This window comes from Poecilia mexicana, unplaced genomic scaffold (genome assembly GCF_051168715.1).
Source record: "Poecilia mexicana isolate PSO_F unplaced genomic scaffold, ASM5116871v1 scaffold_23, whole genome shotgun sequence".
In the NCBI taxonomy this organism is placed as follows: domain Eukaryota; kingdom Metazoa; phylum Chordata; class Actinopteri; order Cyprinodontiformes; family Poeciliidae; genus Poecilia; species Poecilia mexicana.
Window position 1 is genome coordinate 4,455,552 of NW_028263392.1, and position 26,115 is coordinate 4,481,666.

Sequence of the window (26,115 nt, forward strand, 5' to 3'; positions counted from 1 at the left end):
ATCAAATGCTGATTTGCAAGTTATATGGAAGAACTTTAAAGCAAATGGCGTTTTCTTTAAGCTATCAAAAATCGGCAAACACAAGCAACGAATCAACTCATCTGCCATGAAATCCAAACACCGAAAACTCCCAAAATGAATTTTTTTTTTTGCTAGCTAACAACCTATTGGCTGAAATTCCCCAGCTGAACTCACCATTCACATATTCTTACATTGATGCTAATATTGATTGACAGCTTGGAGTTAAATGTCCAGATTCACATTAACATAGGACAACACGGTATCTGGAATCAAACTCACAACCTACTGATCCAAACCTGCTATATAATAATAATGTCACACAGAGCTAATCTAGGTAAATAGAAAAAGTATTTTTCAAATGATGATCCAATGTTTTATTAAGGACCATCAAATCTATCCAAACTAATGTATGGAAAAGAATCACTGTAAACCCAGCAACAATTTCGTCAATTCTTTGCAGAATGGTTTTACTTCAGCAACTCTGAAATGTTTCCACACTGAATGGCCCGTTTAAGGTAATACCATATCAGCTCAACTTAAGTCCAGTCTTTGACTAGGCCACTCTAAAACATTCATTTTAGGTTTTCCAAGCCATTTTGTTTTTGCTGGTTCATTCATTGTCCTGGTGCATAATCCTCATGTGACTAAGCTTAAAAGTTAAACTGGACTGGACTGGACATGGTTCCATCAATTACAGTAAGTCGAACTAGTACTGAAGTGTGAAAGCAGCCCAGATCACCACACTACCACCACTATGTTTGACAGTTGGCATTATTTTGTTCTGAAATGCTGTCAGTTATACCTCTAGTGCAGTGGCACCATTTTTTTGCCAATACACTCAACTTCAAGTTTGCATCATCTCGACTATAAGTTGATGACAAAACAATTCATTTGGAATAAAATAAAGTAACAGTCCTTATCAGTGGGACATTTTCTCTATCCTTGCCAATCAGGCCATCTTGAACTGAAAAAGTGAGATTTTTTTCCTTCTTTCGTTACTGTGCCAAGCTGTCAGTTCATACACAGAAGTACGTTGGCTCTAAAACGTTCCGATAGATCCACGTTAGCATGCAAGAAGACAGCTCTCTCTGCCTGCGCCTGCTTGAAAAAGTGTGTGTCACCAGATCTCCAGCCTACATTCAGACGGCGACAGACAGACATTATGTAGCCGTGTCACTCAGAGAGAGGGAGAGAACGAACCAACATCTCTGCTTGTTATTCAGCTTATGGATTATGTTCTGTTTAAATGACATCTTTTCAGCTCTGCAAAAACAACTTTAAAACCCTGAGTTTTTTATTATTATTATTATTATGAAACATCATCAAAGTTCTTGGGGGGGTTAAAAAAATTCCTGTCACAATAAACACGCTTACATAAAGTCTGGATGTTGAATGTTAGACTAATCCTCTAGAGTCAAAGGTCAAAGGTGAAAATGAAAGTGGGGATATCGTCGCATGTTTTTCGGTTATTTTTCGTAACAATTGTTTGCTGCTTTAAAAACAAAAAATGTAAACTTTTATTTTTCCTCTCGGATGCTCACTGAAAGGCCCCAGACGGGTTTAATTAGTGTGTGTGGACAGTTGCCACAAATAACTGTAATTATCAGAAATGACTTCTTCCATAAAAACAGTCCCACGTGTCATTTTGGGTTTTCAATGCAGCGGAGGGATCTCGGTGTAATTTACTCAAACACTTTCCAACTTATTTTTTTGCACATTAAACGTACTATTCACTGGGCTGTTTTTCCACCACTCACAAATCTACTTCTACAATAAAAACACAACTGGGAAATGAAGTGTAGATTTGCACTCAAGAATTTCACTAAATACAGTGATTTTAAAATGCGCCTTGGAGAAAATTCCTGCTTTGTGTATGTCTTGTGGCGATGACATCACAGGAGGCACAAGCCTGATCAGCTGGATTTAGCAAAATTTTGCAAAAGGGAAACCAGCAACTTTATTAAAACAATCCAAATAAATACCAAACAAAATAAATACAAAGTATAGGAAGACAGAAAGGTAAATAATTAAAAACTGATTTGTTGGATTCTGCCTTATGTTGTGTCACCAGATATAAGTTAATGTGGAAGCTCATATTTAGGAGAGTAGATTTGATCTAATAGTAAAACACATAATGTTTTATTTCCGTCTCTCTTATTTTTACAGAAAACTCATTCTTTCCCCTAAAAAACATGGGGATTTTTATAGAGAATGTAATATATATGTAGTAACATAATTGGAGGAAAGAAAGATGAAAATGCTTGTATCGAGAATGGTATGTTTGGCATTAAGGAATCAAATCACATCGCAGTTCAAACTTTTTTCCCCATGTAGAAGTTGATGCGTTGCTGGTGAAAATGAGGGATCATTCGCCTGTCTTAGATAACACTTTGAGGCCGTTAGAACATAAACATGTTTGTTTCATCTCTTTTTTTTTTTGTTTGTTTGGTTGTTGTCAAAGACATAGATAGACAAGTAAGTCGCAACAAGGAAGAAAAACAAAAGAAGAGACTCCACATGGAGTGCAAAAGAAAAAAAACTGTAAAGACAGAGTGTGAATACAGATGTGTGTTGACAGTTTTGATATCTGCCGCTCTGTGGGTCATTAAGGAAGGCATAGCCTCTCCAGTTAAACTCCGCTCTGGGAATCTGATCTCCGAGCTGCAGGGTAGGTTGAACCGCGACCAAGACTCATCAGCCGGCAGACCTCACAGGGACGAGGGGTGAGCTGATCTCCAGAGCTGCTGGACTTTCCTTTAAACTTACATTTAACCAGAGGTGATTCTTTTTTTTTTTTTTTTAAATAGTGTTTCAACTATTTGATTTCATGTGTAATTTGAAGGAAAAAAAAAAAAAAAAAAAAAAGCTGCAGGGCCTGTTCTGCCTTCTTGTTAAATAAATCCCAGGCTGTCTTTTCACTGAGAGCCATACAGAGACATTAAATCAAAGACAAACTCTCACTTGGAGGGAACAAATTAGTAAAAGGCAATCTGGGGAACAAGCTGTAAGTGTTTGTGTCGTGTGTGTGCATGCGTGTGTGTGTGTTTGTTGGGACAACTGCTACAGTGTGCGCTCCCTGTATTTCTGAGACTGCTGTCTCTGCTTCAGTTCGAAGTGAGAGTTTTATTTTGCGACGGTATGTGTGTGTGTGTATGTGTGTGTGTTATTATAACAAGAACATAATCTATAGGAGGGTGCAAGGTGTGTGTCTGTGCGTGGGGGCGGGCGACGGCTTGTGGCTAGAGTTTTTTTTTCTTCTTTTTTTTTTCTGTGAATGCTAAGAGGAGGAAAATAAAATACACTTCAAGAGTATGTTTGTGTGTACCAGGGAGGGATGGTGTGTCCCCGTTTCAGCACGTTTCCTCCCCGTTTGCACCCTTCCACAAATCTGTGCGGTGGCACCAACGGTGGCGGCGGCGCTGGTGACATTTGGGAGCAATTTTGAAGCGCGCCCGCAAAGGTTGTCAAGGGATTAATCTCATCTCACGCTGGGGCGCTGAAAAAAAAAAACGGCTTCCTCCGAGAATTAAACACAATTTACCCATCAAGACGGGTCTTTCAGGATGGGAGACAAGCATAAATAATATCTCCTCGGTCCAGATTTGCTAATTTACAAGCTTAGCATCTCCAAATGTTATTAGCGGGAATGACGAGGTTACCAGAAGGCGCTGTAGGGAATGATTTGTTATCCGGGCGAGCAGCAGCTGCGGCAGAGAGGAGCGTGCTGGAGCGCTCGGATAGAAAAGAGACATACCTGACACCCACTGCCTGCCTCATCCCTCCTTCCCTGCACAACAGCCGAGCTACACACACCTCAGGCTTTCAGATAGTGAACTTGGCATCTCTCAAGCTAATGTTCTTTTCCACTCCTCTCATTCTCATGTGCTTTGACTCCCCCTGTTGTCTCCCCCCACCCTCCTTTCTGCCTCTCTCTCTTATTCCCACTTATTTTCTCTATACTCCCTTGTTTCTCCCGCTCCCTTCCTCTTTCTCCCACATGTTCTTGAGGCAGGAAACATCAAATGGGACATGTGGGCAACTGCTATCATCCTGGCAAGTTCGAGAGCAGCCAGTAGTGGTTTTATGATACGGGCAATGTGGCTCAGTGCCCAGGGCGGCACAGCCTGCAGGGCTGCAAGAGCACTCAAGACAAAATAAAAGTTATGTCAGTTGGGGCCTAGATGAGTTTTCTATTTGCCTGTCCAGTCAGTAGGGATTAGGTACCCCTCCCCCTGTGTTCTACAGTACTATAAGATCATTTTGGCTTAGTGAATAGCTTCCATGTTGGCACCAAATTACAAGGTTGTTTTTGGTGTTTAATGAGTTACTAGTGTTAAATCATACCAAGGTGATCAAAGGTTCCAATTTCAGAACTACTAAACATCCAGCTATGATTTTAAAGAGTTCAATGAGAGGCTACAAAAAAAGCTGAAGATACCTGGGCCATTGCAAGGTAACAACCAAAGCAGATAGCCCTGAGCAGAGATTCCCCTCTGTGTATTATAAGTCTGGCGGGCCACCAGGCTTTACCTGGCCCCCCACCAGGCTACGAGTTGTTTATTTATTTTAAATGAGGTTTTTTTATACACCAGTATCAGTAAAAACGGATTAAGCAAGTTTATAGTTGACGCATTGAGCTAGGCACAAGAGGGTGAGTACCAATTGCGCTGCTCATTGACCTCACACACCATTAATTCCAAATAATGTTGCCTACTTGCCCACCTCCAAATTTTTGTAACTTTTAGGGTTTTTTTTTCTTAAACACAAAAACACAGTGGGCCGATGTTGGACTGCCTTAGTGCCCCTACCATCAGACTTAGACAATACCTTAGCCCAGTGGTTCCCAACCTTTTTCTCCTGTAAGAACAGGGTTCTAACAATGTATTGTTATTTTAACAACATGCAAGAAGGCTCCAGAATGGACACACTTTTTTCTGGTTGTTTGGAGTTGCTTCTAGCCGTCGCTCCATTACTTGTTGTGGCGCACTACTGGTCACCCAGACATATTTATCTTGCTTGCAAGGAAGAAAACCACTGTGAGTAATCTAAGGCATGCTGCCTGTTAATGTTGTTACGTGGCTTTTTTTGAAAACATAGAACGGATACTATGAGGCTAGAGGAGCACATCTGTTAAGCAGCAGACTGCAGGCTAGCCTGGCTAATTAAAACTAATAGCTTGTTACACTCCCACTGTCTAAAGGTTTACTTGAAGTAATTCAGTGTGGGGATTGTTCTACATTAACCACTGTGTACATTTGAAAAAATAAATAAATAAATAAATAAAAATAGTGATATTAAAAATATCAAAAATAATCAAAATACAAAATTTTAGAACTAATATTTTTAGCAACAAGTACAAAATGTTTTTGTTTTAAATAAGAACAGCTAGGTAATGTTAAACTTTATTTTTTGAATTTGTAGGAATACCAAGGATAGTGTGTAGCTCTGATACTTTCACTCAAGGTATCATACCGTAATAATCTCATAAAGGCCGAAGTCTATTATGTAAACAGCAGAAAAGCAATAATTTTAAAATATTAATTTGTCTTCAGCACAATAAGCATGTTCACTTGAATTATGATACATATGTTTTAATTTGTGATTGTCAACGTATCAAAATCAACACAAATAAATCACTTATATAAATTGACAGCATGAAAAATGTATACTTTTTCAATCTTTATTGCAACACTGAGACCATGTACATGAAAATCAAAGACCAGTTTATAATTAGGATCTATTGAGGGTTTTTTTTTTTTTAAGTTTCTTTTGTTTCATAAAACAAAACCTAATGCTTCAACTATATGATAAGTTCCATGATGAAATGTTATTTTACATTCTTGTAGTATTGTCCTCATTGAGGGAGTGTGTACTTGGGGGGAGACGGGAAGCAGCAATAAAATGTTTTAAAAAGAAGCGGTTTTAGACATTAGGCATTTCTGTCAAAGCAAGCAGACTTCATCCAAAACATAAATGATCTATACCTGGAACTTTCTAGACACAAACAATCCCAATCCTCCTATTTTTTTCTTTCTGGAAAGCTTTAGCTGAAAATTTCCATGATTAACTTTGTAAATAACCACCTGCATTTAGATGCTGCGCCTTGTCTAAGCTGACAACTCCCCCAATCTGCCGTCGTACGAGATGGATCATTCGGTGTGTACCTTTGTAGGTGTGCGTGTCTGAGCGTGTGTGTACGTTTAAGAGAGAGCATTTTGATCTGCGCTGGCTGTTTATCTTGCTAAAACAGGAGTCTCCCGTCACTCCAGACCCTTTCTGATCCTGACAGATGAGTTCAACCCCAGCCCGCAGCCTCTGAGGGGAAGAGAGAGGAAAGGAGATGAGGGAGGGAATGAAAGGAAGGGGATGGGGGTTTGAGGGGCATAGGAAAGAAACAGATGGATATAGGAAAACAGAAATAGGAGAAAGTGAATGCAAGAAATGCACAAAAAAAGGTAAGAGAAAGAGTGGAAGAGAGACAGAAAAGGAGAGGAGTGCAAGAGAAAAGAGAGGGTGCTTAGCTTCACCTGCCAGTCTGAGTTAGTCAGGATGAGCCAGAGTTCCCTGCTTCTGGAAGCTTAGTGTCAAAGGTGGGACTGCAGGGCTTTGTCTGACATGTGTGTGTCGGAGAGAGTGTGTGTGGACCGCATTTGTCTTCATGCCCAGTAGGGGTTCCCCTGCACATTCCAGTTTCACTTTACCCTGTTCGGATCGCTCAGAGGTGGGAGCGTGTGACAGAGGAGTCTCTGAAAACCCGAAAACAGAGAACCAGCGTCATCTGACAGACTAATCAGACGTTCAGCGCTTGTTTTCTGAGTGTTTTGGAAGTTGGATAGAGGAGCTTAGATAAGTACAACAGCTTACCAAAAATGCAACCAAAAAAAAAAAGAAAAAGAAAAAACAGAACATGGGAATATACTTTTTATTCCCATTACATCAACAACTCTCAAGGGTTTCTTTTGAATATTTCATGTAAAAGAGCATGACAAAAAAAGCAACATTGTTTAGATACTTTCTTTTTACTCCAAAAATTTTTTAAAAATTGGAGCGATTTTGTATTTAGTTCCCTTTAGTCACTACCTTGTAAAACAGACGCTTTCTAGATGGAACTTGTTGTGTTTCCACTAAGAAAGTTTTGGACTAAAGCCACTCAATTTAATTTAGCTGGGCCATTCCAACAAAAATAATGATCCCACGAAAAAGGTTCGTCAATGTGACAAATTATACAATAAGAGTATTTTTACAATGTTAGTTTTAGAAAACTATAATATATGCATAAGGGAAGATTGTAAACAGTTATTGGGGATTGGTCAAGTTCATACAATATAAATGGATCTTATTTTTGCTTCAGTTTTATCTTTTAACCATGAAGCAGACCTTAAGTTCTTCTGGTTCAATATATTAGCAGTACGAGAGAGTTGCTATGGACATCCTGATTCCAATTTGATATAAATTTTATACCGGAAACAAACGTTCTAAAATGCTTTGAAACATTATATTTTGTTCTTCTTCCCTTGATTCAATTGTGCTTAACGTCCCTCTGAGCTAAAATGTGAGTCAACTGGTGGGTTGTAATAAGAAACAGGCTCCTATGGTATTCACAAAGAACAGGCTCAGGAAAACCCAGCTGTACTCCAATTTGAGCGATCGGGTTTTAGCCTGAATAGTAGGATTTTTTTTTTCCTTTTGCTTCTGCACAAAATTACCCATAATTACTGTCCTTTCACTTCCTGCAGGCCACTAGAACCTTATTAATGCGGCATTAATAGGGCTTTATTATTTTTTCTATTATCCACCACTTTTACCTCATATGTGCACATTTAGTCAGTTCAGAAAGACCAAACGACTCACTGTTGGAGGGGATAAAAATTTAACGTTCACACCTCTGAGAGCCTGGTGTGGAGCAGTAATGTGCAGGCTGTTAGATCTCGTGTCTTTTATATCATGTTCCCTTCTTTTAGTTTTACAGGTTTTTGTTTTCTCGCTTTTCTCCTTCATGGCTAGCCATTTGTATTTCAATCTTTTCATCACTTCTACTTATATTATCAAATATCCGTTGCAAGCTTTTAGAAAGAAACATCAGCCTAAACTAGTATTAATAAAGAGATAGCAATTATTTGAAAAGTTATTGCAGGTTTAGGAGGATTTATGTTGTTTAAACATGATGTTGGTTGTGCTCCACCGTTTACTTTCCTTTCTAATGAAGGCCTTCCCACAGTCCTACATGTGGATTGTTTCTTGACATTCGTCCATCCTAGTCATTGTTTGGATCACAAGGCACATCAGATCCAGGTGTTTACCCAGCGACAACATCACTAAAACATTACGCTCCAAGTTCCTTCATGAGGTAGTCACAATGACAGCCTGTCACAACGAACTTCAAGGGGTAATTTTAAAAAAGAGAAACTGGGGAAGAATGGCAAAGAACAGTTTCCCAATCAGCTCTCTCCATCTCAATCAGAGGGATCCCAGGGCTTTCCCATAAGAGGAGGAAGATGAAATTCCACAGCTGGAGGGTGCCACAAAACAGACCACGCTTGATAACAAAATCAATCCACTTTTGGATAGTGTTTTTCCTCCAATAGATGTTTTATTGTTCCCATACTCCTAGTCAAAGCTCACGACTGACCCCCACTCCCTCAACACCGTTACTTGATCATCAAACCCTACCTGCCCCTGAAGCTGACATCCTTCCATTTACCCAGTTCCCTGCCTCCTAGTCCTTTAAATCATTTCATACCTTTGCCGGTACCCACCCACGCAGACTTTTTCCCCTCTCGCTTCCCACATCCAAGTCACAGGGGGGGTCTCCGATGGTGCCCGAGGCTCCACAATGTGCTATCTCCCTCACTCACAAAACACACACACAATCTAGTGTCACCGCCGTGGCACCGCAGGGCCATCTGTAGACTTCTTAGTACATCAGTAGAGTGAGCCAAATCCCCTTGCACAACTACTTTTACCTTTTCTAGGCCCCCACATGCACACCTTCAATTAGCCACACAGAAGGCAACAATGTGCACCTTTGTGTGTGTGTTTGTATTGAGGTGGGAGGTTGTTTTTTTTCCTGTGTGTGGGTGTGACAGTGTGTTCTGAAGGAGACACTATAGAAGAAGTGCATACGCACAGGGGGGGCAATGTGATTTCAGCCGGTCTATTGAAGTGGTGTAATTGGGAGCATGACCAACGATGTAGCGGCTGGAATGCTATAAGTCAGACTAACTGCTTTTAGTGCCTTCTCTGTTTCCCTTTCTTTCTCCTTCACACTCTTTCATCGCTCCTCATCGCTTTACGTCGCCCGCTTTCACCTCCAACTCCTCCGTTCACGTGTCTCTCCTGAAAAGCGAAGTTGGTCCATTCTGCTCGCCAGGCACAAATGTTCGCCGGGAGTTTTGAGAATGAGTCGAAGGTCCACGGCTTGGGCAAACGCCCCCCTCACCCTGACCGGGTCTGCCATAAAACCAGGCAAAACAGGTCTTTGTATCAGCTTGTAAGCAGCTGAAAGTTTTATCCACTCAGTGATGCAGAGAGACCTTGACTTTGACCCCTTTTGCTGTATCGAGCATCAGCCGAAATGGGAGCTGTAAATACAGACAAGACTTCATTGAATTTAATGTTTGGCCAAAGATACTGATCGACAAATAGGCCAAGTTGTCAGAAAACACTCTTCCAGCGAGGTGTTTGTTCATATTCTCACAATATGTTAGATTGTTTGTTCCTTGAAAAGGGCCGCTAACACCACACGTCTGTAAAAATCTGACCTTTCTTTAGAGACCGCTCAGCAAAACCTACCCCCTTATTCCACTAAGAAACCTTGCCCTCAGTGCTCGCTCTTGTAATTCCTTCCAACTTGTTTACCTTAGAATGTTCAACTCTCAAACTAGTTTCTTTGTTCTTTTTTTTCCTTCTGTCTCTTTTCGCTCAGATTTGTGACAGATCGAAAGAGGACTACAGGGCCACGGAGCGGAGGCTGTGAAAATCTCACCACACTTTTAATGACTTTTAATGAGATTCATAAAACATGCACAAACTTGCAGAAAAAGGGAGAGCGTGAGAGAGAGAGAGAGAGAGGGAGGGGGGGAAGAAACAGAGGGAGAGAAAGCAGCACTGAGCGCCACCAAGCTGACAGAGAGCAGGCTTGACATTTGGCCTCTCGTAATTAGGGAAGTGCCAGATTCTGTCCCACTAAATCTCAGCTCAGAATCATTATTCTCGACGGTGTTGACTCCACGGTGTCCGACCCGCTTAAGCCCTCCTCTGTGCTTTTTTGTGCCTCCCACCCTTCTTCTTTTACCCCCCCTCCCACCTCCTCCTGTAAATATCGCAGCCAAAATTACATTACAGTTTTGCGCTTGCCTCCCCCTTAATTGCTTGCCCTCCAAACACAATCTGCTTTGGCAATACATAAGATGGTATGTGAGTTAACAGCGACAGTGAGTTGGCAGCGAGGAGGCTGAGTGGAAAAAAAAAAAGGGAGCACTAAGACGACGAGATAAAGTGTGGAGGAGAGCTGGAGAGGAGTTGATCACACACAGACAAGCTGGGGAGCAGCAGACAGATGCCGCGAGAGCACGGCTGTCATCCGCACGGCCAGGATGGAGGGAAGAAACGCAGAGGCTGGGATGGAGTGAGAGAAAAGGAGAAGTAGATTAGGCAGAAATGAGAGGAGTCAGGGATGAAAGGAAAAGAAAAACACTAACTTCTACTATGGTACTGGTCAGAGTGTGTCACTAGAAAAAAAGGGGGTTGGATTTTCTCTTCGGGTTTGACATTGACTTTGCAGTTATGTATAAGCAGACGAGCTAAAAATTTTGCACTTTTGGGAAGCAAAGAATTCCCATTGTTTTTAACAGCAAATAGCAACAGAAAAGGTTTCAGAAATCTCCAGATGTTGGTGATAAATAAGTAGAATGACTTAATTGAGGATTAGCTAGGCTGTAGACTTAGTTTTTTCATGTCTATGGACTAGACATGAAAAATTAAAGACAATGTGTAGTTTTAAAGTTTCCTTTAAAGTAAAATAATGCTTTAATTAAGCATCAATAGGAAGCTCTGAATCAGATGCCAACCATGGTTAATGGTTAGCCATACCACAGTGGGGATAGCAGTAGTATCCCCACTGTGCTTACAAATCATAAAACTGTTAAAGCTAAGTAGCCCATTAGCTTAGCGCTGACAGGAGGCTCCATGTCAGATTCCAACTTTAGCATTAGCAACTGAGAATTAGCCAGCTGCTATAGCCTCACAGTGCTTGCATATAATGACTAGACCAGGGATGGGCAATCCAGGTCCTCGAGGGCCGGTGTCCTGCAACTCTTAGACGTCTCCCTGGTCCAACAAACTTGAATCCAATAGCTGAATCACCTCCCAAGTACAGTCAGGCTCTCCAGAGTCCTGCTAGTGACCTCATTATTTGACTCAGGTGTGTTGAAGTTGAGATACATCTAAAAGTTGCAGGAGACCGGCCCTCGAGGCCTGGAGTTGCCCACCTCTGGACTAGACCTTTAGTTTAGTATTGCTAGGAAACTATCAGATGCTAACTTTAGTGTTATTAGCCAACAGTATTCCTACATTGCTTTTAAACTTTAAAAGTAGACGTTTAGCAGATATGAAGCCCCCCGCCCCCATGTATGATATAAAAGTATCATACATGTCTGTATGATACTTTTATGATGTAAAGCACTTTAGCCTGTCTTTTTGCTAAAATGTACTACGCAAATAAACTTGCCTTTATTTTTATTTATAAATCTTGGAACCTATGTACTCTCTCTTACTTCACAGTAATACAAAACGTTGACACGTAAAGCTCAGAGATCGAAGTAACAGAATATTATGCCTTTTTAATTTAGTCTGAAAATGCTAAAGTGTGAATCATACATGTTATTTAAGTCTATGCATGTATCCTTGTGTGCACACTTTTGACTGGGGATATGATAAATTATTTCACTAACTTTTTGATATAATGGGGCGTTTAATTTGTTTAAACCGTTTAATCTTTTGTTGAAAAACCTTGTGGGAAGATGTGTTTATTTCTGAAGAAACCAAGATACATTTTTTTTTTTGCCTTATTCTAGTATGCATGTCTTGCACAGAAGAAAGCCCACAATTTCACCAGACAGAACCCCACACCCACAGTGAAACACTGTTGTGCAAATATTAATGTCTAGCAAGTTATGCTGCATTGGATAAAATTAGGAACAGTTCAAAATACTTTTCAGTTTTGATTGAATATCTTTTTATCTACACACCAAGTCCAAATATATATCCACATCAACAAAGGACAGTTATGGGAGGAAAATGTATTTTTTGCATCTGTTGGGTCACTGGAAAAGAGCTGTTGACAAGCTATGTCCTCACAATCTGACAGATTTGGAGAACTTTGCCTCATTTTAACTTGACAATGCTGATTAGCTAAAATAGTGACATGCTGAATTTTTTAAAGGCTTCTTTTCCATATTTTCTCCCTAAAAAAATAGCTTGATTTACAATTGAAGTCCCCATGGTATGTGCTACATTAAAACTGGAGAAAGTTTGGAAATTATTTATTGTGATCTAACTTCCTTATGTTTTAAAAACCTGGGATTTTTCTAAAAAGAGAACAATGTATGTTCTCAAGAAAAACAGTCACCGGCTCCCTACCCCCTGCTTTAGAAAAAGTTTACACCAAGTTCTGTCATTTCCCTTACGCCTGCAGTCTCGTGTCTTGCAGAGAGAGCCAGTCACAGAGCTAATCTGGGAGATGGCAAAGAGGGGACATGGGTTTGACAGGGGCTCGCTTACTCCATAAGCCTGCCACTAATGCTAATCCCTATAAGGGGGAGCCGGTTGTTTGGGTGAAGAGTAGAGGAGGGGTGGCGAGCGAGCAAGGAGTGACACCATGGCCTGTAAATATCAATAACAACTTGGAAACGTGGCGGTATTAGCCCGGTTTGGGCCCCGCACCACACCCTCATCCGAGCCCAGTCCGGCCCCCGCATCTTTATCCTTTATCTTGCAGGGACTGAGCTGAAGTTAATCTCGCCAGCCGTTATGACAGTCAATTAGCAGAGAAGAATGTGGCTGGACTCAAGATGCATAAAAGTGACTGCATGGGGGTTTGTGAGGTGTGTGTGTGTGTGGGTATGTGTAAGTGAGTTTGGTACCCAGTGGTGTGTGTGTGTGTGTGTGTGTGTGTGTGTGTGTGTGTGTGTGTGTGTGTGCCTGCGGAGAGATGTTCCACAATGACAAGTATCTCTGTGTCCGCCCCCCTGGAGAGCAGATGGGATATGAGCCTGCCAATGAGACAAGAAGAAAGAGTGGTGTGTCTGTGTGTGTTTGTCAATCATGCATATGCACACACACACACCCATGATGGCACTTGAGCCTGTGTGTTTGTGGGGCTGTTTTCTCGGTGCACAGAGAAACAGTAGTTCCACAGTCGCACAGTTTTTAACAGCAACAGTCTGGCGAGTGGATCGGGGAACATTTTCTAAAAGCGCTGCCTTGTTATAATGTGACACCTTTGGACGGATAAGGGAGGAAGAAAAAAAAAAAAGAACATTTGCTTTCACTTTGCTCCGTAAACGCTTGAAAAGTTTCATCGCTCAAATTAAAAAAAAAAAAAAAAGGTAGATTCCTGTAAAATCTGATGCAAGTGAATAAACAAAGCAACCAGAATGTGGAGTTTTGAACCTATTCTACGTGAGAAATCGTTCAGTTGCAGGTAATTTGGCTGCGTGTTGCCCACCAGGCAGAGACGGAGCCAAACAACCTCGTTCTCAAAGCTACCAGACTTGGCCGTGAATTTGAGGAGAAGTTGAGATAGTGGGCCGCTTTCTTTTTTTGCACACTTTTTTAGGCAATATTACGATCAATAGCCGCAGATCTAACAGCAACAGATGGGCGATTATGTTGAGTGTGTTTCGGATTTTTTTTGCAGGTAAGTTTGCCAACGGGACAAACTCTTAGTGTGAACGTGTTTTTAACCGATGGGAGACATGGAAGCGAAAGAAGCATCAATTTGACAAATTTTCCAAAGTGACATCAGGTGGAAATTAAATGAAACTGTAAAATATAATTGAAAAGACCCATTTGAAAATTCTAACTTTCATCAGGAGTCATTTAGTTGAGACAGTCACATTTAGGACCATAGAGAAAAATATTGATTAATGACTGTTTTTCTTAACAAATTGCTTCATTTCTTTGACAAGAGTACCTCTTTATAGTGGCTTCCAATGTATTTTATTTGTTCAAATAAAACTTTTGCATTCAGCTCCCCCAAGACAAATTTAAGTCTTTTTAAGGATTCTTAATTGAACAAAGGTCTGGGGGTTCATTTATAAACGTGGCATGTGCAAAAAAAGAAACAGGGCCCAAAAGTGGATCACTTTTATAGATCACTTTCCATGCAGGTTGTGATGTATAAAATATAAACTTGACTGGGAAAATGCGGCCTGTGGCGTAAACTCTGACTCTTGCGTTCGTTTTGGAGTCGAGAAATCTGGCGACGCAGATGGTGAGGTGGGGAATTGAAGCCACACCGCATCATGATTCCTCTCAGACATTTAATTTTACTCCATATTAAACTTTAATCATAGTAGTAATGTTATTTAAGCTTCCGCCAACGAGCCATACATAGACATAAATACCTTTCAAATAAAAGACGTCTATAAGACAACTTGAATATAAAAATCAAAGTTCATACACCATTTCAAAGTTTTCTCAGCATCTCATTCCTAGATGATCACCAGGGTGATGTGTGTCACAGATTAACACACAAAATGTGCGCTTTAACACCATTCTCAAACTGTGGAGGAGTGCCACTGACGACCCAAAATTATGGTGCCGGTGTTTTCATTTGTCTCTCCACTACCGTGGCTACCAAAAAACATTTTTTGACTCTCCACATCACTCACCAACACAATTCTACCTCTGTGAAATTGTGGTGTTTTTTTTTTTTTTGGTGTGGCCATTATTGACAATGAAAAAACATTTATCAGCTGGCTCAATTAAATACACTAACATTCATGAGGTACTTTGTATTGGCCATTTATGGGTGAATGGGTGAAAAAACAGAGAGCAAAGAGACAGCAAAGACTTCCTTCTACATCACATTACTTTACTGCAAAGTAATCAATGCTGCAAATGCAGTAAATGGCTAATTTGTAAGTAGGCCTGTCACAATACAATTTTTCTAGGTGATAAATTGTCCCAAAACATATTACAATAAATGATCATATTTTTGTCTTAAAATTATTTTCAAGTAATATAATTAGGGCTGCTGTAAACGAATATTTTAGTAATCGAGTAATCTATCGATTATTCTTACGATTAATCGAGTAATCGGATAAAAAAAAATTATAAAATGAAATATTGGTAAATCTGGCATAATACAGGTGTTACTATCAGATATCAATATCAGTCCAATTTTTCATATTTGAGCATCCCTAACAGTTGCTTTTTTGTAGTTTAGAAAACTAACCTGTAACAATAATAGCTCACTTTCTAAGTTAACCAGAAGAAAAGTTATAGAAAAATCTGAAATTATATTGAATTTAATAACAAAGAGGCAGGCTCACAAATATGCTTATAAAAAATGTCTACAATCCAGCTTTTAGTTTATGTATTCATCTTCAGTGAGTTTAATAGATTAATTAAACTCACCTTGCCACCTAACCTGTCACGCTTTGGGTTTGAAAATACGGGAAATGCCGCCTGGAGTGGGAGGAGAGGGCGAATGAACGAACGTAAGATGGGGTGGAGGGGAGGAAATAGACCAGCGGACTGACGAACCGTTAGACCGGGGGACGAACACGGGGGGAAGCAATACGGGATATTTACGACACCTTCACTGGTCACACTCAGAAACTCATCTACCAGCCATGTACGATGCGCTCCGCCACCCGTTTCTTCAGACCGGGATATGAAATTTATTGTGCGGTTCGTCGGTAAAGCTACATTTACACGGTAAGCATCAGCTACTCAGCCGCCCGCCCTGTTCAGTCTATCTGCTCACCTCAGCGCTCTTCCCGCCGTTCGCTTTCAACCAGCAGCCCCGGAGGAGAAATGCTGCCGTACTCCAGGCATTCCCCAGTCATTTTAAGGATGCTTATTGGTTCCCCAAAAACGATAAAAAGTCGGGCATTATCATCAATCAATAAAATCCCCACGGGCCAATCTTGAAGATTGGACTTTATGCCGCTGAGACTTAGCTTTTGTCAACAACTCAGAGGCGGAAGTGAGAGCTCCGCGCAACGCAAATGAAGTCCAGGCCGGAACACGGTGCGCTAACTAATAAAACATAAATTAACGAAGCTTCGAGGCAGGTAAATTTTCCTCGAGGAATTTTAGTAATCGAGGTACTCGAATCATTCGAGGAATCGTTTCAGCCCTAAATATAATGGCATAATAATCCAAGAACACATTCTAGAAGGTCAATAAACCTTCAATTCTAATAACCATTTAACAGTGGAACTGGAAGACATTTTAAATATGCAAAGTATATAAACAAAACAGCAGAAACGACTAATACAATGAATTTTTAAGTCTCTAAACAAATATGTCCTTCAAAAAATGGGCTAGTTGAGATGGAGGGGGGGGGGAGAGAGAGAGAGAGAGAGAGAGAGAGAGAGAGAGAGAGAAACACAAGAAATAAAATTGAACTTGTTTAAATTTATAATATTATTAGTTGAATCATTGTTTATTATGACAGGCCTATGTTTAGGTACATTTGGCTGCTCCATCTTGACCGCTAGATGGCTGTAAATGTCGCAATTACTGCAGTTTGTTAGCAACGCATATCTTGTGTAGCCAAACGTATCCTTCCTAAACACTAAAATTTACTTTGACAGCTATCAAATCAAGTCAGAGCTCATGTGACTTCAAAACTAATGGTCCATTTACCTTTTAGGTTGTTTCTGAAACAAACAGCTGGGAGTGGAGCCCAGCTTTATCTGAGCTGTAAAGTGGGAGGTTAGAGCATCTGAACCAGAATGAGAATCTCAACTTGGCCACAGGATGCCCCCCCTGAACCTCTGCACTCCCTAAAAGAACAAAATATATCTTCACTAAGGGCAGACATACTGTGCAGGGCAGCCCATCATGGCCTGTAAGTGAGCATGAATCAGCCCTGCAGACCAGGACAATAGCCAAGAAAGTGTTCATCTGCTAATGTAATTATCATCAAATCCAACAAGAGCAAATGTATGCCTCTTTTTTAAAAGTGTTTTTTTTTTTTTTTAGCTATGAAGGCACAGCCGAACTATGCCTGACATAGCCATACACATAGAAGCCTGCTTGCACACACACACAGGAGCAGCAGCTGTGGCATCTGCATTAGTTTTTGGATGAGCGCACATCTGTTAGACTGGCTTAGTGCAGTGAAACTGGCTGTTGACAGCGAGTGTTTTCGCTCAGGCTCGCATTGTGAGTTATCAGATGTCCACAGAGCAGAGGATGAAATTCATTTGTGCCTTCTTTCCCCAGTCTCTGCCGTTCTTTGTCTCTCACAGATATTTCTCCCTCTGCTTTTCCCTTTCATTTGAAAGCGTGCTGACCAGCAAGTTAAATCAATTACATCTTCAACAGGCTAAAATATTTGTTACTGGTTTCAAATCAATGCTTTCCCCAGGTTTCTTTTTTTTTAAAGACACCACATTTCCAGAGGGGGTAGGGCAGGTCGAGGCCCCGCAGCTCAATGCTGCCTGGAACACCGGATCTACCTTCAAACATTCAAACATCCTAGCAAACACTCACGGTGATATAAAGGCATGTTTTCTGGACCTAAGGTGTTGATTGGTGTGATTAACTCAAAACTCAGCGTTCCGTTTAGTGAGTCAGAGTATTTCTGTGTAGGCAGTGGGCAGAAAATAGATGCGACGATTTGAAAGGAATTGTTTGACCCTCAGCTTTGACTTCTCTTTTTTAAAAGTACGTCTCCATTCACACCCCTTCTTTAGCGTGCGATTAATCAAAGGCATGATTACTCAAAACGCAGCATCGTGTGTGTGTGTGTGTGTGTGTGTGTGTGTGCGTGTGTTGGGTGACGCTGATGTGGTTTTCCATTTTAAGCGTAGATTTTACAGTACTTTGCAAAAGCCTTCGCACCGCTTCAACTTTACAACCACAAAAGTATATTTTATAGGGATTCCATATGATGAACCTACAATGTTGTGAAGTGGAGGAAAAATGCTATGGTGTTCACAAGCGTCAGGCTTGGTTTATTTGGATCTCCGAAATTAAATCCAAAAGAACCAATTGCTTTCAAAAGTCACTTTATGAGCAAATATACATCTGTGTGTAATTTAATTTTAGTATTAAAAAGGTTATTTGAAGACCTTAGTAGTTTGCTATGGAGACTTGGTGAGCAAAAACATCAAGAAGAACAAGGAAGACACCAGAATAAGCAATGATGTTTAAAGTAAGTTAGGCTATAAAAAAATATGCCCAACATTGAATATCTACAAAAGAACCCATAACGAAGCCATTGTTAAAGAGGAAGCCATAAGAACTCCAGAAGAAGTAGCTCTTATGGCTATGAAGGGGGCAAAAATACGAGGAAGGAGTTCTGAGAAGATCTAGTGAAACCCTTACTCTGAAACAGAGTGGTGGTTGTATCATGCTGTGAGAATGTCATTATTCAGAGCTGTGGCAGTTGGTCAAACTTCCCCCAAAAAAGTCTACTGGCTATATCTGCAATGAAAAGTCGTTCTACAAAGTTTTGACTTTAGGTTAGAATACAAACAACTCAAAATTCTATTTATTAGAATAAAGTATATTTTTGAAGCCTCCTCCCAATTATCTCTCCATGGTGAGCTATCATTCACACCCTATTTGTAAGACAATGTTCAAAAAAAAAGAAAAATTGTTGAGTTTGCACAACAGAGGAATGAAAACACAGCTAGCGCTGTAAACCGCTGTAGTGTGCAAGCCCGGCCTGCAGGAGGCAGTGAAACCTTATAATGACACAATGCAGGGGTTTACCACATGCTTGTAAGTCCGGAACAAAAGGAAGACAAGTTCTGAGGGGCACATATGATCTGCCGATGTAATCCGACGCCATCATTGTTCCGACAGAACATGGAGGTCCGCCATTGTTGTTGTTGTACGTGGGTGAAAAACCGGGTGTCGCAGGTTCAAGACTGACTGATGTCGTCGTTTCTGAATATTTTGGGTTTGCGTATACACGAACACGAGTCACAGTGGGATTCTAAAAAGTTTCACTCTTAAACCTGTTGTCAAATTTTTGCAAATGCTGTTATCCTGCATCAACAAGAAACCAAAGTGCAACACAATATTCTCGCTTTACTGTCTTTGCCTTGTTGTGTAAATAGGCCTTTAAAATCCCAATAAAACTGGAGTTTGTGGCTGCAACATGACAAAATGTGGGAATGTTCAAGGGGGGTGAAAACATATTCTAGGCACTGTACTCTACATCTGCTGGTCACCTGTTAATGGCTAGTTGGGGAGGTATTTGCATTGTAGAAACTGAACAGGTCCTTTAAGTGGGGTTGAGTGAGCAGCAGAGTCACACACAAACACACACACGCATCCACGTAGCAGCCAAGTCCAAGCCAAACCCGAGCCAAGATTCTGTGTTTAGAACAAGAAAAACACTTTGTTTACGCTGTAGGGCCCTTCACTGCTCAACCAGCGAAAGAGGGAAATCAACTCATCCCTGGTTCCCTAGTCACCGTTGCGTTGTCAACAGATGAAGTCAGCATCTCACACCCAGCAGATGGGGTGTGCGGAACAGCGGCCTACTTTACCAAATGGACTTTGTTCTCCCCCCCGTCCTCTAATCAATGCTCATCATCTGCAAGACGAAGTTGTAATTGGAAGGTTAGGCAAGAGGGTGCTCGGAGTAAATCTGTGATTATTTCAGGCGAGTGTTGGCTCTCGTGCAGGTTTTCACTTATTGAGGCATTTCAGGGCAGGAAAAATATATGCAAGTACGCGTTATTTATTGTCTGAAAGGAGACAGATTTTCTTGGAGACAATGCTGCAGGGTTTTTGCTGTGAATCTATGCCAGGGATGTTCAATATCAGATGCAGCTTATTCAAAAAAATAAATAAATAAAAAATTGCATTGCTTTGGTTAGATCAGAGCATCCAGATGATAAGGACACGCCCACCCAAAACGCCCTCAAATCAGATGAACAAATAGCTCAGGCTCCAGAGGGAAAGCACACACACACACAATCTATTTATTTATTTTTTATCATTTATCCTTTAAGTTGTCTGTTTTTTTGTCCATATAATTCCTTTATTCTTCACACCCAAATCAAGAGGCTCTGTGCGCCGCAGATAAATAGGAATTCCAAACTCCAAAGGTTCATTTGTCATGGTGTGAATTCCAAGAGTAGAATCTAGAAATAGCTCGACTGTTCAAGCGCGTTGTTGCCTGGGGCTTGGTGGCATGTAGGAGGCTTTGGTGATATTTGCCTTTTGCATATTTTCTAGTAGGGGGCTTTTTTGGAAGGCAGATATGCACTTTTCCCATTGCAAACATGGAGAGGAGGGTGGGGGGGGGGGGGAAAGATTTTTTTTGTGCACGCGTTCTGAGCTGCACGTTGTAGGAGGCTATGCCCATTATTTTGGTATGACATTACAGTTTTAATTGAATTGAATACAATTTATTCTTAAGAAAACTTTTAATTAAGTGCCATATGGACAGATTGTGGAGTGGTGGCCTCCATGATATTCCCTTGGGGACATTTGCTGCATAATTAAGGATATGAACTGCAATGCCATGGTGAGATTTAATGGAAACTTGCAGTCTAAATAGACGACGTTAGAAAGCCATTATTACCAGCCAGCGAGGGCTACGAATGGTTCTCAAGGGACTCCAGGCGTGTGGAGTGGAACCCTGGGAATAGAAAACCACTGAGACTATAAAGGGAAGTGGGAAAGTAAGCAGAGAGGAAGCAAAGCATTTAACTTTCTGAATTCAGACGGAAATATTGTAGTAACAGGTCTCTAGATATGGGATAAATCTGGGCATGTTCTCAGACTAGAGGAGATATGCTGTCTTCTGCCCAACTAAGAACAGGTCGCAAGATTAACAGCAAAGGGAAATTCAGATATCTTTGTCTCCAGAAACACTTTGTAACTTTTTCTGGGAAGACCTTTGAGGCCAGAAGGGTCCCAGAGAGTCCCTTTGACAAGTTATGGGATGGAGACAGTGGTAGGAGTGATGACCATCAAGATCTTTGGTATTGCAAAGAATACCAAGTGTTTTGGTGCTCTTTGGTACCAACACTTTGATACAAGTATCAGATTGTCTTGATCTTAGTTTCTTGTGTCTGTCCAATCAAATAAACAATAAAAAATAAATTAATGATATATTTGATTTTGTGTTGCTTTACTTGTACACCACCATAAAGAGGTAAGTATGATTGAAGCAATTTTGACTCCAATTACTGCAAAGGCCCCAGCAACACCATGAACCACAACACACCAGCAAAAAGCCACAACAGCAAAGAGCCACAAGGCAACAAATAAGCTAACACACATCAGCAAACGGCCACAAAATACTAGCAAAAAACCCACAAACAAGAAGAAAAGAGCCACAAAAAAACACCAAATAGCTAAAAGGCAACAGAAAAAAATCTACAGCAAACAGACAACTGACTAACTCCATTTTGTTGACCCTTCTGGGACACCTAAAAGAGTAATAAAAGCAATTTTTAAAATAAGAAAAATAAAGGAGATTGCAGTTAAGTTTTTTTTAACAAGGATATTTCAAAAATACCTGTTTTGCTTCACTTAGAACTTTAAGCTTACTTCAATAACACTAACATTTACATAAAACAGCAATTATACCCTTTCAATTTTCCTCCCTCAATAACTACAGCATATTTTTGTAATAGAACATATCTAATAAAAATACACCTGTGAATCTAATTTCACACCTGCACAACCTTGTGAAGAATAAGTAGCTAAAACTCAATCCCAAATCAAAATCAGAGCTGTGTGACTTCTCGACACACATTAGCCCTAACGTTGCAAGCCTCTTTCGTACTCCAGTGTGGTAGAAGAATAGATTTAGTACTCACATAAGCTGCGGTGAAAGGTCTATGACCTTGAGTGACGCCACCCAACCACATGGAACAGAGCAACAGGCGGAGTCTGGCGGAACATGTTGCTGTATCCCGCGTTGTCAGAGGACCTTGTAGCATGGAACGCCATCTGGTCTTCACCGGAAGACATGGAGTGTCAGTCCACAAACGCAGCAAAGTCTACTACTCACATGAAGCTCAGCGTTACCAGTCGAGCTACCAGGGTTTCCTGGAGAGCTACCACGTGCGGCTGCCGTCTCCATAGACATAATATAAGGATAGACGCCTCATGGACCGCTCTCGCCTATTGTCGCTGACGAGATTTAGGGCGGCCATCTTGGAGCGGTACTCCACTCCAGTCAGCGTTATGTGTTTAACAGGCACAATGACGTATCAGCGGATTTAATCGATCATAACACACTTTTTTGTTACTGTAAACCATATTCAAACATCTATCAAAGCAACATTTATAAACAATTGTATTTTTTTAAGTATGTTTTTAATACATAATTCATCATATTTAAATATGCTTAGTGGCTATAACAATAGAATAGGAATGGAATATTCTGATATCGATGTATGAAGAGCATATTACAAAGCACACAACCGTTCATAATGTATTTAATAAATTATTTAGTAATATCAATATATATTTATATAACTATACAAACACTAATAAATAAAGATTAATAATGGCACAAATAAATAATTAATACTGAATTATATATATAAACGTATATATATATATATATATATATATATATATATATATATATATATATATATATATATATATATATATATATATTCGGATTTTGGACTCGTCGGCTGAGTCCAAAATCCGACTCGGTTAGCTTTAGTGGCTAACCGTGTGTTAGCCACTAAAGCTAACACACGGTCCAAAATCCGATGTGACATTCATCCGTGCTGCAGTGAATCCGTGTCTCTTTATAGATTTCTCCCTCTTCTTCCTTACATCGTGTCTTTAGGAAACTTTCAAAACAAAAACGGAAGATTTAGGATGTATCTTACTTTTGACAGAGTGAAAGAATATAAATAATAGTCTTTACCACCTGTGTAAACTTTGCTGGTGAATGTTATAACACATAAGTTTTATAATATGTGTTATATTGTTTCATTTCTAATATAGGCCCTTGTGTCAGATAATCTAAGTCAATGTTAGAGAATAATAAATGTTTTTAGATTTACAGAATCTCAGTTAGCCTTCACAGCGGGGCTGAACCCGTATTACACCAAGCACTGTAGCTAATATTAGCTGGTATCTCGCCGGTGGACATAAATACAGTAAAATAATATTCTAATCACAATATATACACAATAATATGTCCATCTTACTTGTGAAATGTTGTCAGTGGAGCCCTCGCATCAATAATCCATCGACCAGAACAACAATATCCCTCAGTGCTGAGGCATCTTCTGCTGTTTTGCTTGAGCAAAGTAGGAGGGTATACCGCTCCAAGATGGCCGCCGTATTTCCTGCGCCGGAGCGGTCCATGAGGCGTCTATGCTTATATTATGTCTATGGCCGTCTCGCCCATTACGTCAGTTTGGCGAAGCTACACAAGGCATGCTAAAGATTCTTCAAGTCCCGCTGTTTTATGTACCGTAGCATGTACAACAACCAGAAACATAGACGTAGCTTAAAATATGACCTACCTATGTTCGGTCTCTTTTTCTTTTTCCTCCATTTGTAGCTTGCTACTCGAGGCCTAGCGTCTCGCTCGGCGTTTCTGTTTTTCACGTTTTCCTGGCGTTCTTCCTGACCTGATTTCCGTGCGTCATCCGTTCAGCCAATCAGAAGTCACGGTGTTAGACAATTTAGTTACGCATCCAATCGCGTAACTAAATGGTTTTTATTATGGAGTACATTTTCACTGTACCCCAAGCATTCTTGCAGCGTAGAGAACATGGAATATTCACGGAGCCCTAAAGCAATCTGTACAGGTCATAACATTTCTGCTTCTTATATGTATTTTATTTATTCTATGTATGTTGATAACCAGTTCCATACTATTCTCTGTGTTTTATGCTCACTAATGCATTTATTTTGATTGAACCTGAACATACACTGATGAGAGACGATCATAATTTACTCTCTATGCAAGAAAAAGACATACCTAGCAAACTATACCAACACAAACTAGAAGCCCTCTACAGGATAGATCATAAATATATAATCTAAACATCCCCAACTACTTCAACTTTCAGGAAAGTTCAAAAACTTGTTGGATATGCTAACTGATGTGATCAGTGACATGGCTAACAGACAGTTTTTTTCTACATTTTCAATCAAACACAGTAACATCATCCCCACTAATGTTGTATGGTTGTGTTGTATGATTGTGAAACATTCTATTACGATACTTGATCAAAAATGCAAGTCGTCTTTGTCAGCATTGTTAGTTTTACATATAAGCTAGTCTTATTGGATTTCAGGTCCTGTTTGGTGAGGAATCTATTGACTTTGTGTCTTTTTTGTGAACAATTCAAGTTGATTTCTGTTGGAGTCATAATTATAATTATCTAAAAAGAAATTTATTTTTATTCTTCTTCAGCTCATCCTATTGGAGTATTGATAATAAAGGTTGTGTTTTGTTACCTCAGCAAGCCCAACTGAAAATAACGAATAATTTTATTTAAATAACGCAAGGAAGAAGAACTGTAGAATATTTTGAGAGAAAAAAAAAGTTCTTTTGGATTTCCTCCAGGCTCTATGAATCAATGGTTTCCTTTATCTATGTCTACAAGGACTTTTTAACGATCCACGGGCGACACCTTGTCCCTCGCTCTTATTTATTGTTTGTCTCAATGGCCAGACCTACTGTAAGAAACTGTCCAAAGCGGCTCGGAGCTCAATAGAGCCACGTTTTGTGAGAAGACCCCCTTCAATTGTTGCCAAGCACTAATAACTTTTTGATGAGAACACAGCAGGCCGAGGCGGCTGAAGTCAAGGTAAGCCATTTGCTGTGAACAACAGAGTAAAATAGAAAATTCCTCTGTTGTAAGCGCTTAGCAAGCAAACAAAACAAAGGGAGGAGGGAAAGGAGGAAGGGTGGGGGGGACAACGAATAAAGCAAAGATGTAAAAAGCTGGCTGCATCAAAGAATGCTGGAAAGAGGGAGAAAAGACAAATTAAGAGGAAGGAAAGTAAAAGAGGCTGTTGAGAAAGCAGAGGAGAGGGTAAACAGAGACTGGATAAGAAGAAAAAAAAAACAAGGTGAGAGAAGAAGGAAAATCAAAAGGTGTGTGTGTGTGTGTGTGTGTGTGTGTGTGTGTGTGTGTGTGTGTGTGTGTGTGTGTAAGAAGAAACAATGAGTAGAGAGAAATAAAAGGAAGTAAAGGCACAGTTAGCCGCCCGGAGAACAGAACAAACTCATTTACAGAGCGGTGCCAGACTTGAAAACAATTATCTGCCATCTCCGTTTCCTCTGTAGAAGAGTAGCCTGTTTTGCGGGGCTCTTTGTTTTTCTCAAGGACATATTCATTATTTCAGATGAGACCCATTTGAGTCTAAATAAAGACTTTCTCTCCTCCCTGTCAGATTCAGTGGGGCTGTGATGTTGCATCTGAGGGGACGTGAAAACACGTTTGAAAAGGAGGTTGATGAAAGCGCTCCCATGCCAGTAATGCGTGTTCATTAAGTTGAGATTCTCTTTTATTTCCGCCTTCTCCACATATTGGGTGCTAACATCTTTGTTTTTATTTTTTAAATTTTTATTTATTTATTTATTTATTTGTTGGCGGGGCACATTGTACCGCACAAATCGTCTGGGAGTACTTAATCTGTTGATGACATCTTCTCCTTCGTTTGTTGCCCTCTACATTAGATGTAAACAAATGTATTGGCGATCCTGGCAAAAATGTGCAAAAAGCCTTGAAAGGAATTAATTTGTCATTGCAATCATATTAGCTCTCTCAGAAAAAAAAGAGCAAAATCTAATTTATAATTTAATTCCATTTGTTTGCGTTTGTGCTACAGCAGCTTTCTTCGATAATATTTCACCAAGCTGCAGAATACAGAGAGAGGGATCTTAGA

The 26,115-nt window shown here is 40.2% G+C and overlaps 1 long non-coding RNA gene across 2 annotated transcripts in view; it reads right to left on the reverse strand.

Annotated features, from left to right (window-relative positions):
• LOC106929541 (uncharacterized) overlaps positions 1–23,847 on the reverse strand; it is a 47,828-nt gene extending 23,981 nt beyond the window's left edge. For both annotated transcript variants that reach the window (XR_001420674.2, XR_001420672.2), the window contains exons 1-2: positions 23,736–23,847; positions 22,056–22,193 (exon numbers count right to left, since the gene is read on the reverse strand). This is a non-coding gene — a long non-coding RNA (uncharacterized LOC106929541). The remainder of the gene's footprint in view (positions 1–22,055; positions 22,194–23,735) is intronic.
• Between the last annotated feature and the right edge of the window lie 2,268 nt (positions 23,848–26,115).